Here is a 15,916-nt window from a genome sequence, read left to right on the forward strand (position 1 = left end):
TTTCAAAACCTCTGGAGACCTACCAGATCCCCGTAGACCTAGAACAATGCAAAGATCTGCAGGTAATGAACACCACTGACACCATCACTCTGAAGCAGGTGCAAGAAAATTCAAGTGGCACCAAGGGGACCTCTGATGCAGAATGGAAGAACAAAAAGGAGACTTCTGAAACTCTTGAGGGAGAAGCCAAGGCCAAAATCCAGCCAAAAGTCTGAGAATGCTTGCTAAGGGGAGCAGGGATTGTTTGTAATGCTGCAGTCAGTGAGAGGTGTCCTGTGACCACAGACAAAACTAACAGCAAATCTCAAAAAGCTGCCTCCAGCAGGATCAGCAAGACAAAGAGCCATGGGCAGGAGAAGATAAAAAACACCAGAGAAAACTCTAAGAAAGCTAATGAGTGTAAGTAGCTAGGGAACAAGGTCAAGGCAGAAGAAATGCCCACCATTGGCAAGATGAAATGCAAGAAAAGTCAACTTGAGTTTTTCCAAGAGACCTTTAAAAAGCCCCGCCGCAACCTAGGCATACACACGCTGGATTCGGTCCAAGTGTTTCATGCTCTGGGGAAGAAGAGTGATCCAAAACCTAGAATCTCTTCCTCCCAGGTCCTGAGTAGCTCAAAGAAGCCTAAAGATGTCAAGCCATCCTCAGCTGTCAAGCCATGGCTAGGTGCTACAGGGGATAGAAAAGGCCTTGAGATAACTCAGGTCAAAGCACAGAAACCAAGTAGCCGTGCTGAAAAACGCTCATCTCCATCCAAGTCTGAGCTGCCACCTCCTGGGAGGTCAAATTGGTACCTTTGCCGTTTCTTACCATGGAGAGTCCCCAACTAGACCTGTTCCTCAGAGACGACAATCTGTGGACTCACATCGTCCTGCTGCAGCTTACCCTGACAAGCCCGGAACTACCAATGCAGCTCAGCCAACTACTGCCAATTCTTCCCGGTCAAACACTCCATTTTTGTCAATTCTCCCAAACTTGCTCAGTCCATTTCAACCAACCCATTTCGACCAGGTTTGTAGAACCCTACTAGCCGGCCTATTCATCAACCCACAGCTTCTAGACCTCCTCCCTACAACAGCAGCTGGCATTTCCCTCCAGCTGGAACCTCCTCCTGTCTTTGTGGACAAGTGGCAGTTTCCAACCAAACGTCAGAGTCAGTTTCTCCTCCAAGACTTCCGTTTCCAACCGATTCCATGGAGAAAGCCCAATTTTCCCGAGCCAGTCATGTCAAAGCCCATCACCAAAGAGCAGAGACCAGAGTGTAAGGCTATTAAAAGGAAGGCTCAGAAGGAGCGTGAGAACGCTGCCAAACACACATCTTTGGGTGAAAGTGCAGAACTTTATTGAGAGGTAAAAAGAGATGGACATCTCTTTCTACTATGGCTACGTAATGGGAATAGCTGGAATGGTAGGTTCCACTTGAGGTACCAGATGGTTTTCCTAGGCAAACACTGACATGCCATACACATTTTATTTATTCTAATATATTTTTTTCAAATTAAAGAGATGCATCATAGTTAATTGGTTGTTAATAAAAGTTATGAATTTTTAGATGCTGTCAACTGTGGTTGTTTTTGGGAGTGGCTTGGGGTTGAAGGATGGGATGGGAAAGAATGGGAAGTTAGAGACAGGAAAATGGGTGAATAGACAAGACTCTACGAAATACAAACTTGGTCCAGGGTTATAAAGCCCATCAGATGAGAAATTGCATGGGTATGATGAAGAGTGGGGTAGGGTCAGAGGAAGATTATAGCCTACAGGGCATTTGCTCTGCAAACAAGAAGGACTCAGTTCATTTCTTGCAGTCTTTTATGGTCCCCAGAGACCCACCAGATGTGAAACTTGAGCACAGAGCCAGAGATAAGGTCATAGCACAATCACGTATGCCCCATATCTGGTGTCCTCCACAAAAAAATTGGGAGAAATGGCACGATCTGCAGTGTTTGGTTTTTTTTTTTTTTTTTCCCTCCCGTTGATCGTCGATTTGCTCGAGCGGGCCCAGTAACGTCTCCATCGGAGACTTTGTTGTTACTGTGTCTGGCATATCAAATACTCTCGGTAGCTTGCCGGGCTCTCCGAGAGGGGCGGAGGAATCGAACTCGGGTCAGCCATGTTGGCCGCTTGTAAGGCGAACGCCCTACCCGCTGTGCTATCGCTCCAGCCCAAAAAAAGAATAATTTTGGAATAGGCTGATGAAGGCAGATGAGTCTAAGATGACCAGAAGAAAAGTAAAAATTCTTCCATGGAGGCTGTGTTTACGCCTCATGGCCACTTTTGGAAAATAACCAAATTTGAGACACATCACTAAAAGGTTTGGGTGGTCTATCCATAAATGATGGCTGGGGGATTCGAACTCATACACTGTGGAATAAACCTACCAGATGAGTGATCAAAGCCCTCAGAGTCATTCAAGGATTACTCTTAACAGGGACAAAACCAAGAGAACAATTGAAGCATGAAGCCTGAAGATCAGCTCCAGGGAGATGCAAAGATAAGTCACCATGTCCTCGGGGCCTCTGTTCAGCACCCCTAGCTGCAAGATTTCACTTATTCCCAGCAATATTCAGAGTTGCTGTTTCGGTGACACTTCACTAGCGTGTTTTCACAATGCGGTCCATTGCCTCTGTTAGTCTTTGGATTTGTAAACTCCCCAAGGTAGCCAAGCCAGTTATCAGGAAATTTCTGATGGGGGGAGCTCAAATTATATTAGCTTGAGGGGCTGGTCCTTGGTCTGCCATGGTCCCTGGTTCCTGTAGCCTGCTCTAAACATCGCTGTTAACTGCAGCTCACACAAGAACCAAACTTATAAATGGCTTTGGGGCTGCGTTGCCAGAGGTACTAAGACATGCACACTAGGTCACCACTTCCAAAGCAGTAGGTACCGGTTCTCCTTCAGCCTGGATGGTGGTGGAGGAAAGAGATGGCCCTAGGAGACTCAATGGGGTTATGGATGAATGGCAAGGAAACCGGGACGGGTAGAGAACTGGACAGCTGGTGATCATCATGGGATAGTTGGTGGATGTTTTTCAAATACGTTAAAATATTATTTGTAAATAAGATTCAAAACAAAAATACGAAAATAAGATAGGTTCCAAAGAACAGGTTACATATAATACCGAGAGAACTGAAAGGGCTGGCATTCATTCTGGAGCTTTCAATCATACCATTTACTAAATATGTTACTTTCACATCACTTAGCTGTGGAGAGGAATAGTGAGAAACAGAATGCCACCAGAAAAGCAAACTGGATGACCACTTTCAAAAAAAGCCAGGTGGAAGGTGTTCACATGGATACCAAGTGCAAATATATGTTAACAGGAACATATTTTTAACTAACTCTGTTTGGTACCAGTAAATACTTTGTTGAAAATGGGGGGAAATGAACGCAGTTTCTGACTGACCTGAGACAAACCAGTTAATAGATATTCCCAGGAAAGGGTAGTTGACTGGCTGGGAACAGAAAAACGTGAAAAGTGTTTTGCTACCTTTAATGTATGGCTAGAGGAAAATGATCCCAATCAACTCTCAAAACTAACAAGCTTCAACTCCCTTGAAAGAAAGTTGTATTAACTGAGGAAAAAATGCTGGGAGAAAAGTCTGAAATGATGAGAAAACAGACAATAAGTGTAAAAGGAAGGGCTTGAAATTTGGCAAAAACAAAGCTTGAAACAACAAGATCTAGTGGGAACATGATCTACTGGGAATGGGATCTGAGGAGGAAAAGAGCAATATCAGGGATGTGTACAAGGAAAACCAAGTTAATGAAAACTTAGCTAACTGACCATGCGCAACATGGTTCCAAGAATATCAGAACTTACCAAGGAATTCACTTCAATTTTCTTTTTTTATATGGTCAATTACAACATGTATTTTTGCCTTCCTAAAACACAATTTGGAGTGTTCATTTATTTCTCAATATTCTGTTCATTTGTGTAAGCCTCTTAAACAACTGTTGGATAACAGAATTATTTGATCAGACTTATTTTTTACTTTAATGTTTAGTTGAGATTACTGAAAACTAGGTCTAAAGTGAAGTTTGTCTTGATTGGTACAAGTAGAAAAGGGAGGACTAGGGATGGAATTAGAGATTATAGGGTACCACATTTAGTTCCTAATAAAACAAGTAAAGCACAGTGTCCCAAATAGACTATTGAAAAAGATATTCATCTCCATTTAACCTGTAAATTCAGCATTTTCTATATTAAATAAAAATGAAAGAATGTTCCTATATTTGGTCTTTTAAAGACATTCCACGTTGGTTAAGGAAACAAACACTGCCTATGAAATCATAACAACGTAACTATAAAAACCTGATTACTACTTAAATTTCCAAGAAAGTCAGTGCTAAGAATTATTTGTCTGGATATCCTTAGTGTACATGATCACTTAATCACTTAACATCTCGTTAGTCTTCGATTTGCTCCAGCAGGCGCCAATGACGTCTCCATTTGTCCCTGTCACGTGCTAGTGTAGCACAATGGCATCTGTTCGCTCCGGGAACATGAAGGGCCTCAAATCGATCATTCATGATCTTGACGAAGAAGTCTGACCATCTGGTAGGTGGGTGGCCACGCGGTCTTTTGACATTCCGTGGAGTCCAGTCAGTAACAGCTCTAATCCAGCGGTTGTCTTTAAATCTCATTCCGTGACCAGCCCATCTGATTTTCGACACCTTGGCAAATGAGACAGCGTCCCTGATTCATGATCGTCGACGGATGTCATAACTCCGGACTCTTTCTCTCATTTGAGTGAAACGTGATATTCCAAGCATAGCTCTTTCTATTCTTCTTTGGGAGACCTGAATAGAGTTCTCATCCTGTTTGTCTAAGGCCCAGGTTTCTGAGGCATATTTTAATGCAGGAAGAACAGTGGAATCAAAGAGATGTGCCCAGAGCCGGAGGTTCATCGTTCTCTTAGCTATTTCTTCGACTTTCTTGAAGGCATTCCAAGCTGCTCTCTTCCTCCTGCGCAGCTTGTGTGCCAGGTAATTTGTCATGTTGACCTCTCGACCTAGGTACACATAGCTGTTGCATTCGGAGATGGTCGTTCCATTGAGAGTGAATGGGGTGTCAGGAACGAGGCTGTTTCTCATAAACATTGTCTTCGTAAGATACAGCTGTAGTCCTACATTTCCACACACACGGTCAAAGTCGGCCAGCATTCGTGCCCCTTGGCTGATGTTTGGTGTTATTAAAACAATGTCATCAGCAAAGCGGAGGTGGTATAGTTGCTGACCATCTATCTTCACTCCCATTCCTTCCCATTCCAGTCACCGCATGATGTTCTCAAGGGTGGAAATGAAGATTTTCGGTGAAATGGTATGACCCTGCCGCACCCCTCTCTTGACGTCAAAGATCACTTCTTTGTAGAATGATGAGATCCTGGTAGTGAATCCGCAATACAGCTCACGGAGGATCCTGATGTATTGGGCTTGAATGCCCTGATTGGCTAGGGCTTCAATGACCGCTTCCGTCTCAACAGTATCAAAGGCCTTCTTTATTTTTTTATTATTTTTTCCTCTTTATTATATTTATTTATTTATTTATTTAGTTTACAGTTGTAGATTTACAATTTTTTGTGCTTGGGTTTCAATTATACAATGAGCAGATACCCATACCTCCACCAGTGCCCATTTTCCACCACCATGGATAATATCCCCGCACCCCCATCCCTCCATCCCCCGTGTCTCTGTGGCAGGGCAATCCCCTGTGTTCTCTCTCTCCTTTTGGGTGTTGTGGTCTGCAAAAGAGGCATTGAGTCCATAGTCTACTTTCGACATGCATCTCCCCTCCTGGGAGAATCCTCCAAACATCCTTTATTTGGTGCTCCCTTCTCTATCTGAACTGCCCTTTCCTCTAGGATACCCGGCTGGCCTCTAAGTTATGGAGTAATCCTCCTGGTGCTGAACTCAGCTATTTTTGGGTATTAATCTCATATTTTGTTACTTTATATCCCCCAGATGAACGCAATCTTTCTATGTCTATCCCTCTCTTTCTGACTCATTTCGCTTAGCATGATACTTTCCATATTGTACCACTTGTATGTAAATTTCGTGACTTCAGCTTTTCTAACAGCTACATAGTACTCCATTGTATAGATGTACCAAAGTTTCTCTAACCAGTCATCTGTTCGTGGCCATTCAGGTTTCTTCCAGTTTCTGGCTATTGTAAAGAGTGCTGCAATGAACAAACAAGTACAGATGTCACTTCGACTATACATTTTTGCCTCTCTGGGATATATTCCCAGGAATGGTACTGCTGGGTCAAAGGGGAGCTCAATTTCTAATTTTTTTGATAATCATCCATACTGTTTTCCAGAAGGGCTGAACCAGTGGACATTTCCACCAACAGTGAAGGAGTGTCCCTTTCTCGCCACATCCATGCCAGCATTGGTTGCTTTTGTTCTTTTGAATGTGAGCCAGTCCCTGAGGTTTGAGATGGTATCTCATTGTGGTTTTGATCTGCATCTCCCTGATGATTAATGATGTAGAGCCTTTTCTCATGTGCTTTTTTGCCATTCGGATTTCTTCTTTGAGAAAGTTTCTGTTCATTTCATTGCCCCATTTTTGGATGGGGTTGGATGTTTTCTTCTTGTGGAGTTTAACCTGTATTTTGTATGTCCTGGATATCAACCCCTTGTCAGATGTGTATTTGGTGAATATCCTTTCCCATTCTGTAGACTGTTTTTGTAATTTGGTCACTGTTTCTTTGTAGGTACAGAAGCGTCTTAGTTTAAGAGAGTCCCATTTATCTATCTCTGTTTTCACTTGCCCGGCCAGTGGCATGGCATCTTTGAAGATACCATTAGCTTCAATGTCATGGAGGGTTTTGCCAACTTTATCTTCAATGTACCTTATGGTTTCTGGTCTGATGTTGAGGTCTTTAATCCATTTTGATCTTACTTTTGTACACGGTGTTAGGCAGAGTTCTGAGCCTATTTTTTTGCATGTAGCCGTCCAGTGATGCCAACACAATTTATTAAATAGGCTTTCTTACTCCACTTCACATTACTTGCACCTTTATCAAAGATTAGATGATCATATGATTGAGGGGAGATGTCAGTGTATTCAACCCTATTCCATTGGTCTGCAGTTCTGCCTTTGTTCCAGTACCATGCTGTTTTAATTATTACTGCTTTGTAGTACAGTTTGAAATTCGGGAGATTGATTCCTCCCATTTTCTTTTTCCCAAGAATTGCTTTAGGTATTCGTGGGGGCTTATTGTTCCATATAAATTTCAGGAGTGTTTTTTCCATTTCTTTGAAGAATGTCATGGGTATCCTTATAGGGATTGCATTGAATTTATACAATGATTTCGGTAGTATTGCCATTTTGACAATGTTAAGTCTCCCGCCCCATGAGCAGGGGATATCTTTCCATTTCCTCATGTCCTCTTTTATTTCCTGAAGTAGCGTTTTGTAGTTTTCTTTGTACAGGTCCTTTACTTCCTTTGTTAAGCTGATTCCTAGGTACTTGATTTTCTGGGGCACAATTGTGAACGGGATTGTTTTTTTCATGTTGCTTTCTTCTCTCTCACTGTTTGCGTATAGGAAAGCCATGGACATTTGGGTATTGATTTTATAGCCTGCAACTTTACTATACGAGTCTATTGTTTCTAGGAGTTTTTTTGGTGGAGGTTATTGGGTTCTCTAAGTAGAGTATCATATCATCTGCGAATAGTGAGAGCTTGATTTCTTCCTTTCCTACCTGAATGCCCTTAATATCTTTTTCCTGCCTAATCGCTATTGCAAGTACTTCCAGTATTATATTGAACAGCGGTGGAGAGAGTGGTTATCCCTTTCTCGTCCCTAATCTTAGAGGGAAGGCTCTCATTTTTTCCCCATTGAGGATGATGCTTGCTGTAGGCTTGTGTCAGATGGCTTTAATTATGTTGATGAAGGTCCCCTCTATACCCATTTTGGCTAGGGTTTTCATCATAAAGGGGTGCTGGATCTTATCAAATGCTTTCTCTGCATCTATTGATATGATCATATGCTTTTTATCTTTTCTTTTGTTGATATGGTGGATTATGTTGATTGATTTCCGAATGTTAAACCATCCTTGCATCCCTGGGATGAATCCTACTTGGTCATGGTGTATGATCTTTTTGATGAGTAGTTGGATTCTATTTGCTAATAGTTTGTTGAGGATTTTTGCATCTGTATTCATCAGGGATATCGGCCTGTAATTCTCTTTCTTTGTGGTATCTCTGTGTGCTTTTGGTATCAGTGTGATATGTGCTTCGTAGAAACTGTTCGGAAGTGTTTTTGATATTTCAATTTCGTGGAAAAGCTTAAAGAGCATTGGGAGTAAGTCCTCTTTAAAGTTTTGGAAGAATTCACTAGTGAATCCATCCGGGCCAGGACTTTTGTACTTGGGGAGAATTTTTATTACCATTTCAATTTCCTTGATGGTGATAGGTCTGTTCAGGTATTCCAGGTCTTCTTGGTTCAGCCTTGGGAGTCTGTAGGAGTCTAGGAATTTATCCATTTCCTCAAGGTTTTGATGTTCCGTGGCGTAAAGCTTCTCAAAGTACTCCCTGAGGATCCTCTGAATTTCTGTGGTTTCTGTTGTAATGACCCTCTTTTCATTTCTGATTCGGTATATTAGTGTTTTCTCTCTCCCTTTCTTTGTGAGTTTTGCTAGAGGCTTATCGATCTTGTTAATTTTCTCAAAGAACCAGCTTTTGGTTTCATTGATCTTTCGTGTTGTTTTTTGGGTTTCCATCTCGTTAATCTCTGCTCTGAGTTTTATTATTTCCTTTCTCCTGTTCGGGTTGTGCTCCTTTTTTTGGTCCTTCTCCAAGCTCTTAAGCTGTGAGGTTAGGTTACTTATGTGTGCTCGCTCCTCCTTCCTGAGGAATGCTTGTAGAGCTATAAACTTTCCTCTTAACACAGCCTTTGCTGTGTCCCATAAGTTTTGGTAACTCGTGTTCTCATTTTCATTCGTTTCTAGGAATCTTTTGATTTCCTCTTTGATTTCCTGCCTAATCCACTCGTTGTTCAATAGTGCACTGTTTAATTTCCAGGTGTTTGATTTAGTTTTCTGTTTTTGTGTGTGATTTACTTCTAATTTCAGCGCATTATGGTCTGAGAAGATTGTTGATACAATCTCTACCTTCTTAATTTTATGGAGGCATGTTTTGTGACTCAGCATGTGGTCTATCTTGGAGAATGTTCCATGTATGCTTGAGAAGAATGTGTATTCAGCTTTTTGTGGATGAAGTGTCCTGTATATATCTACTAAGTCCCTTTCTTCCATTGTTTCCCTCAAATGAAGTATGTCTTTGCTAAGCTTGAGTCTGGTTGATCTATCAAGAGGTGACAAAGCAGTATTGAAGTCTTCCACTAGTATTGTGTTGCTATTGATGTCTTTTTCCAAATCTATGAGTAGTTATTTTAAGTACTTTGCTGGTCTCTCATTAGGTGCATACACATTTATTATTGTAAGTTCTTCCTGTTGTACAGATCCTTTGATCAATAAGAAATGGCCTTCACTGTCTCTTATGACCTTCCTCACTCTGAAATCGATGTGGTCTTATATAAGGATGGCTACTCCAGCTTTTTTATGGGCACTGTTTGCCTGCAGGATTGTTTTCCAGCCTTTGACTCTGAGTCTGTGTTTGCTTTGACTATTGAGATGCGTTTCTTGCAGGCAGCAGAATGCTGGGTTCAATTTTCTAATCAATCCTGCCACTCTATGTCTTTTAATTGGTGCCTTTAGCCCATTGACATTGCGAGAGATTATTGTTATGGGATTTTGTCCCATTGTTCTGTTAAAATTTGGTGTATTTGAGGGGCCTTTCTTGCCTTAAATTAGCCCATTTAGTTGTTCTTGTAACCATGGTTTTGAGTCTATGAAGTTCCTGAGCTGTTGTTTGTCTGTGACTCTGTGTGTTTTTCCTTCTATTATGAATGAGAGTCTTGCTGGGAAAAGTATTTTTTGGGAGGCATTTATTTCATTGAGTTTTTTCACTATGTCCCACCACTGTTTTCGGGCTATGAGGGTTTCATCAGAAAAATCAGCTGTGAATTTTAAGGATGCTCCTTTGTAAGAGATTTCTTTCTTCGATCTTGCTGCTTTCAGAATTTTGTCTATTTCTAAGGTTTTGGTCATTTTGATAAGAATGTGTCTTGGGGTATTTTTATTCGTATTTCTTCTAGCTGATATCCTTCGGGCCTCCTGAATGTGGTCACAAGTTTTCTTCAGCTCTGGAAACGTTGTAGCAATGATGTTTTTGACAGTTTCTTCTTCATCGAGGTTTTCTTCCTGTACCTCTGGGATTCCAATAATTCTTATGTTACCCCTTTTGGCTTCATCCCGATCTACTCTTGCCATCTATTACCGAATTGTGAGTCTCTTTTTCATTTTCTGCTCTTTTCTGGAGAGTCTCGGAACTTCATCTTCGAGCTCACTGATTCTGTTCTCAGCAGCTGTTACTCTGCTGCTGAGGCCTTCCACTGAGCTTTTCCATTCGTCTACGAGATTTTTCAGGTCTGACATTTCTGATTGCAATTTCCTCATTTCTGCCTTCAGATCCTCTTGTCTTCTATTGGCATTGCTTTCCATTGTTTCTTTTAATTCCCTAAGTATGCTAAGTAGCTCCCTTCTGAATTCCTTGTCAGAGAGGTTGTCTAACTCTACAGTACTGTTGGTGTCATCTGGGCTAGACTCTTCAATATGAAAGTTTGGTGGGCTTTTGCGTTGCTTTACCATTGTGAGAGGTGTGGTTTAGTCCTTCACGTTCACTGTTACTATTCTGCTTGATATGCAGTGTGAGTTAAGATAGGCGTATGAGTTATTGGCTACTGTATTTCTAGTGGCTGAGCTAAACTAGAGAAGTTTCCACCTAAGAAGGTAGCTTATGGTTCCTATGGCATACGTAGTGGGAAAATATTTTGCGGCCGCATTAGCGACCGCAGCTCCGGAAAGAGTCCCTGGCACTGGGCGAGGAGTTGGGAATGTCTCCTGTTTGGAATTGGAGCCGTTCAGCTTTGTTGCCCAGAGCTGGGCCTCTGTGCCCGTCCCACGCAGCTCAGGGGTTGAAAACTGGCTTTCTAGGGGCTGGATCTAGCTGCGCATGCTAAGAGAGGGTCCCGGGCCCTTGGGGGCGGGCTGTACCTGTTTGGAATTGGAGCCGTTCAGCTTTGTTGCCCAGAGCTGGGCCTCTCACGGAGCTCAGGGGTTGAAAACCGGCTTTCTAGGGGCTGTATCTAGCTGTGCATGCCCAGAGAGGGTCCCAGGCCCTTGGGGGTGGATTGTACCTGTTTGGAATTGGAGCCGTTCAGCTTTACTGCCCAGAGCTGGGCCTCTGTGCCCATCCCACGCAGCTCAGGGGTTGAAAACCGGCTTTCTAGGGGCTGGATCTAGCTGCGCATGCCCAGAGAGGGACCCAGGCCCTTGGGGGCGGGCTGTACCTCCAAAGGCCTTCTTTAAGTCAATGAATGTTAAACAGAGTGGCATCTTGAACTCCCGAGAAACCTCAATGAGTTTGGTTATCGTGCGGATATGGTCGATGGTGCTGAATCCTTTGCGGGACCCGGCTTGCTCACATGGTTATCCTTCATCTAGTGTCCTGCCAATCCTATTTAGGATGACTCGAGTGAACAACTTGTAGATGACAGACAATAGGCAGTTCTGGCGATAGTTGCCAATGTCATGCATGTCTCCCTTCTTGAACAGTAGTACGGTCCTGCTGGTTTTCCATTGGGACGGAACCTTGCATTCAAGCAGGTAGCGAGTGAAGAGCCGAGCCAGTGTATTGATGAGTACTGACTGCAGGTTCTTCAGGTGCTCAGGTCTGCCCTTGTCTGTGCCGGGTGCTGTTTGTTCCTTTACCAACGAAATGGCGTGTCGGATTTCGGAAGGGAGAACTTTGGGAACGACTTGTCCATCCTGTGGAATTTGGTATGTCGGCAAGTGGACATGGCTGTCGAAGAGATTTGAGTAGAAATCATGGATAATCTTCTCCATTGCCGTTTTGGAGGATGTGATGGATACATCAGGACGTCGGAGGGCAGTCATCTTGGTCTTGTAGTTGGCGAAGGACAGGCGGGCGTTACGAATACTTTTCCCGGCTTCTGCCGCATCTTCCATTACTTCTGCTCTTCTCTCTTTGAGGTCTTCCTTGATCGCATCTCTGCACTGCTTTGTGAGCTTGGACGTTAGCTTGCGGTTGCCTGAGGCATGCGCCAAACCACGCTGGCCAATTAGCTCAAGAATTTTTGAAGATAGGCGATTTATTGTGGCTCACTCTCTTTTGGCATTCCTCTCACATTCGTGGAGGTGCTGAACCAGTCGATCGTATTCCTCGTCAATGTTGTCAACAATGGCATCTTCCCATGTTCTCGCAATAGTACCAAAGAGTTCCCACTTGACGGTCATTCTGGGAGTTCTCTTTTTGAACTTTGCAACCCTTTCTCCCCGCTCTGTGAAGTAGAATTTTGCATGAAGGAGACGGTGGTCCGATCCCATTCGAAATATTGGGACAACAGTGACATCTGTCAGGCAAAACCGTCGATTGAATATGATGTGGTATATTTCGCTGTGGAATCTTCCACCGGGAGACTCCAATGTCCATCGTTTAGACTCTGCCTTCTGGAACTGTGTTACCATGAATGGTTTTGGTCGACATGATGAACTCAGGTAGTCTCTCACCCTGTTCGTTCCATTCTAGGCCATGGGTCCCAATGTGAAGTTCTTCAGCTGATCTTCTCGGTCCTATCTTGGCATTAAAATCAACCACAATGATCTTGTAGAAGGTGTGGTCTTCTTTATAGAACTTCTCTCGCTTGATGTAGAACTTCTCGATTTCTCTTTCATCATAATGAGATGTTGGTGCGTAGACAACGAAGATAGAAACTGCAGGCAGTGAGCCACATCTATTGAAATGTAAACTTCCTATTCTGGTTGTTATTCATTCGAATGAATCAATGCTCTTGGTCAAGTTTGTGTTGACAAGGACACTGACGGCTCCAACACCACTTTTATCGCAAGTTCCCAGGAACAATTCTTCTCCAGTGTCAAAAACGGCATGGTGAGATTCTTGCCTCCTTGTCTCCGTCAGACCAATGATGTCGTACTTGATCATTCGCGCTTGTACCATCAGGTCCTCGATGGATGCGTCTGATGCTAGCGTACATGCATTGAAAGTACAGACGATCATTTTTGTCTTCCTTCGTTGTGACAGCCTAGGTCAGCCTTGAGATTTTGTCGACCTCTCCTTTCTCATCCTTCTCAGTGCTGCCATGTTGGTGAAGCCTTCGGGATTAGGTGAATGTACATGATACAGGGTTAGTGTACATGATAGTCATATGAATACACCTGTGTGAATATATCGCTGGTATCTAGAGAATAGATATATAGAAATTAGATCACATAGCTGAGTGTGATCTCAACTTTTCTACACACTCCCATGCCCCACACACCCAAAGACTTGTACTAATCCTTATAGATCCATGACTTTTCCTCCTCCCCTGTCCCAGAGTCTTTTAAAATTTCTATTCAAGTACTAATGTAATGCGCTTTAGAAAATATTGAGTTAAACTTTATTGTTGTCATTTAGCTTTTAGATAGAGAACCAAGAAAATCTTATTAAAAGAGTATTTTTGTATTCTTTGAAAATGGTAATAAGAACATTATCCTTGAGTCCCTCAATAGACATTATATAAAGAATTTTGTGAGGAATTCCCTGTACAAATCAATACTGGAAGAAATAAATGACTTCTCTGAATGAGGATGAACTGGGACATTTCAAAGTATCAATCAGTGAAACAAAGATGAATCATAGCATCCTATAGATAAAAATGATCTTGATGTAATCTAGTCAACACCACTACATTTTTTTCTTATACCAGCTGATAGCACTTTTAATTTTTTAGTTTTTATTTATTTATTTTTATTAATGAAACACCATGAGGTGCAATTGTAGACTTACATACCTTTGTACTTGGTTTTCAGTTATACAAGAATCAAGTACCCATCTCTCCACCAGTGAACATTCTCCACCACCAAGGAACCCAATGACCCTCCCACCCCCCATCTCCCCGACTTTGCCCCAACTCAGGGCATTCCCTTTTGCTTTTTCTTTGTTTTAGGTTGTTGTGGTTTGCAATGGAGGTCAATACCATTACATTTTCAAAGAAGAACATAGGCCCCTATATGTTCAAGACACTACTACTCTCCTGCGGTTCTTTCCAGAATGTACCCTGCTCCAAGCCAGCCCTTTGGAAATATGCTGGGAAGGACAACTGGATGTTCCTTTCCTCACACTGACCTGCAAGTCTCTTGCTGATTCTCAGCCACATCAACTATTTCATTTGTTGCCTGATATCACCTCCTGTCCTTTATTTTTTTTTAAAAAATATTTGATTTCTTTCTGGATTATAAAGAAAAAAAACTAAATGCACTAATAAAACAAAAGCAAAATCAAACCTTTACACTCTGACATCAAAATCGTCCTAATAGGAGGGGAAGTAAATGACTGAAATGCATAGGGGAGGGTTGTTAGTTGGTTGTGGACAGTAGCTGGATATTTGACAGTGCATAGAGTATGAATACACAGATCCAGAGATGAGGAACTCTGTACTTGAAGCGAATACAGTTTGTAAACTAGTCATCACAATTATATGTCCACATGAAATTTATCTACATATGCTTTGTGCCTTCCTTGCATGTATGTGTTATGCATTCCTTTATCATGGCCTCAGAAATGCATCTGACGGCACTCAGAAAATTAGTTGAGCCCCAAGTATGGGGAGAGAAGTAGTAAATAATTGGAGGAGAAAGAAATATGAGTTGGAGCTTAAGAGCCGTGTAAGAGGAATATATAGATATGTATGTGTGTGTAAATGCACATATATATGTATATATATATATATATATATATATATATATATATATATGGGCTGGAGCCATAGCACAGTGGGTAAGACGTTTGCCTTGCACGCGACCAACCTGGGTTCGATTGCTCTCCTCCTCTCAGAGAGCCCGGCAAGCTACTGAGAGTAACCCTCCCTCATGGCAAAGCCTCGCAAGCTACCTGTGATGTATTCAACATGCCACGAACAGTAACAACAAGTCTCACCATAGGGACGTTTCTGGTGCCCGCTCGAGCAAATCAGTGAAAAATGAGAGGACAGTGCTACAGTGCTATGGTCAATTCAAACGTTGTTTATGCAAAATATGAAAGAATCAAATAAATATTCTATAAATCTGATTATACCTATTAAATTAATATAACTTTAAATAGTGTTTAGAAATAAAGTTGAAGAATTTTAAGGCTATAGAAAGATATTGACAATATATCAAAAAACATGGATTTTTGAGGAGCAAGAGCACGTACTTGTTGTCCTTACTTAAGGTTATTTTTTTTGGCTTTTATAGAATATGATTTCCCTGAGTTTTTGTTCATCGCTTCCGTTTTTTAGAAAGCATCATAATAAATTATATTTTTGAAAAAGTAAATAAAGTTGTGTTTGTGAGTGGATTATGTATGTTTGGAACCTGGGAAGTATTTTCCTATGCAAGTTACATTAAACATGATATTTATAACAGAAATTCCATCCTAAGTACTATTCACAATAGCCAGAAGAAACTATGGTATACCTAAGCAATTGAATACTACGCAGTTGGCAGGAAACTGACATCATGAAATTTGCTTATAAATGGATGTACAGGGAAGAGTATTATGCTCAATGAAATCAGTCAGAAGGAAAGGGGTATACTGATTGGACTACCCCATTTTTTGGATATAAAAAACCAGAATATGAGACTAATACCCAAGGATAGCAGAAACACAGGCCAGGAGAATTGGTCAATGGTTCGACGCTTGCCACAAGTGCTGAAGGCGAGCATTTGGAATAAAGAAGGGACCGCTATGACAATGATAGTTGGAAGTGATTACTCTGGGTGAGAACT

The sequence above is a fragment of the Sorex fumeus genome, unplaced genomic scaffold (assembly GCF_029834395.1).
Source record: "Sorex fumeus unplaced genomic scaffold, SorFum_2.1 ptg000054l, whole genome shotgun sequence".
NCBI classification, from domain to species: domain Eukaryota; kingdom Metazoa; phylum Chordata; class Mammalia; order Eulipotyphla; family Soricidae; genus Sorex; species Sorex fumeus.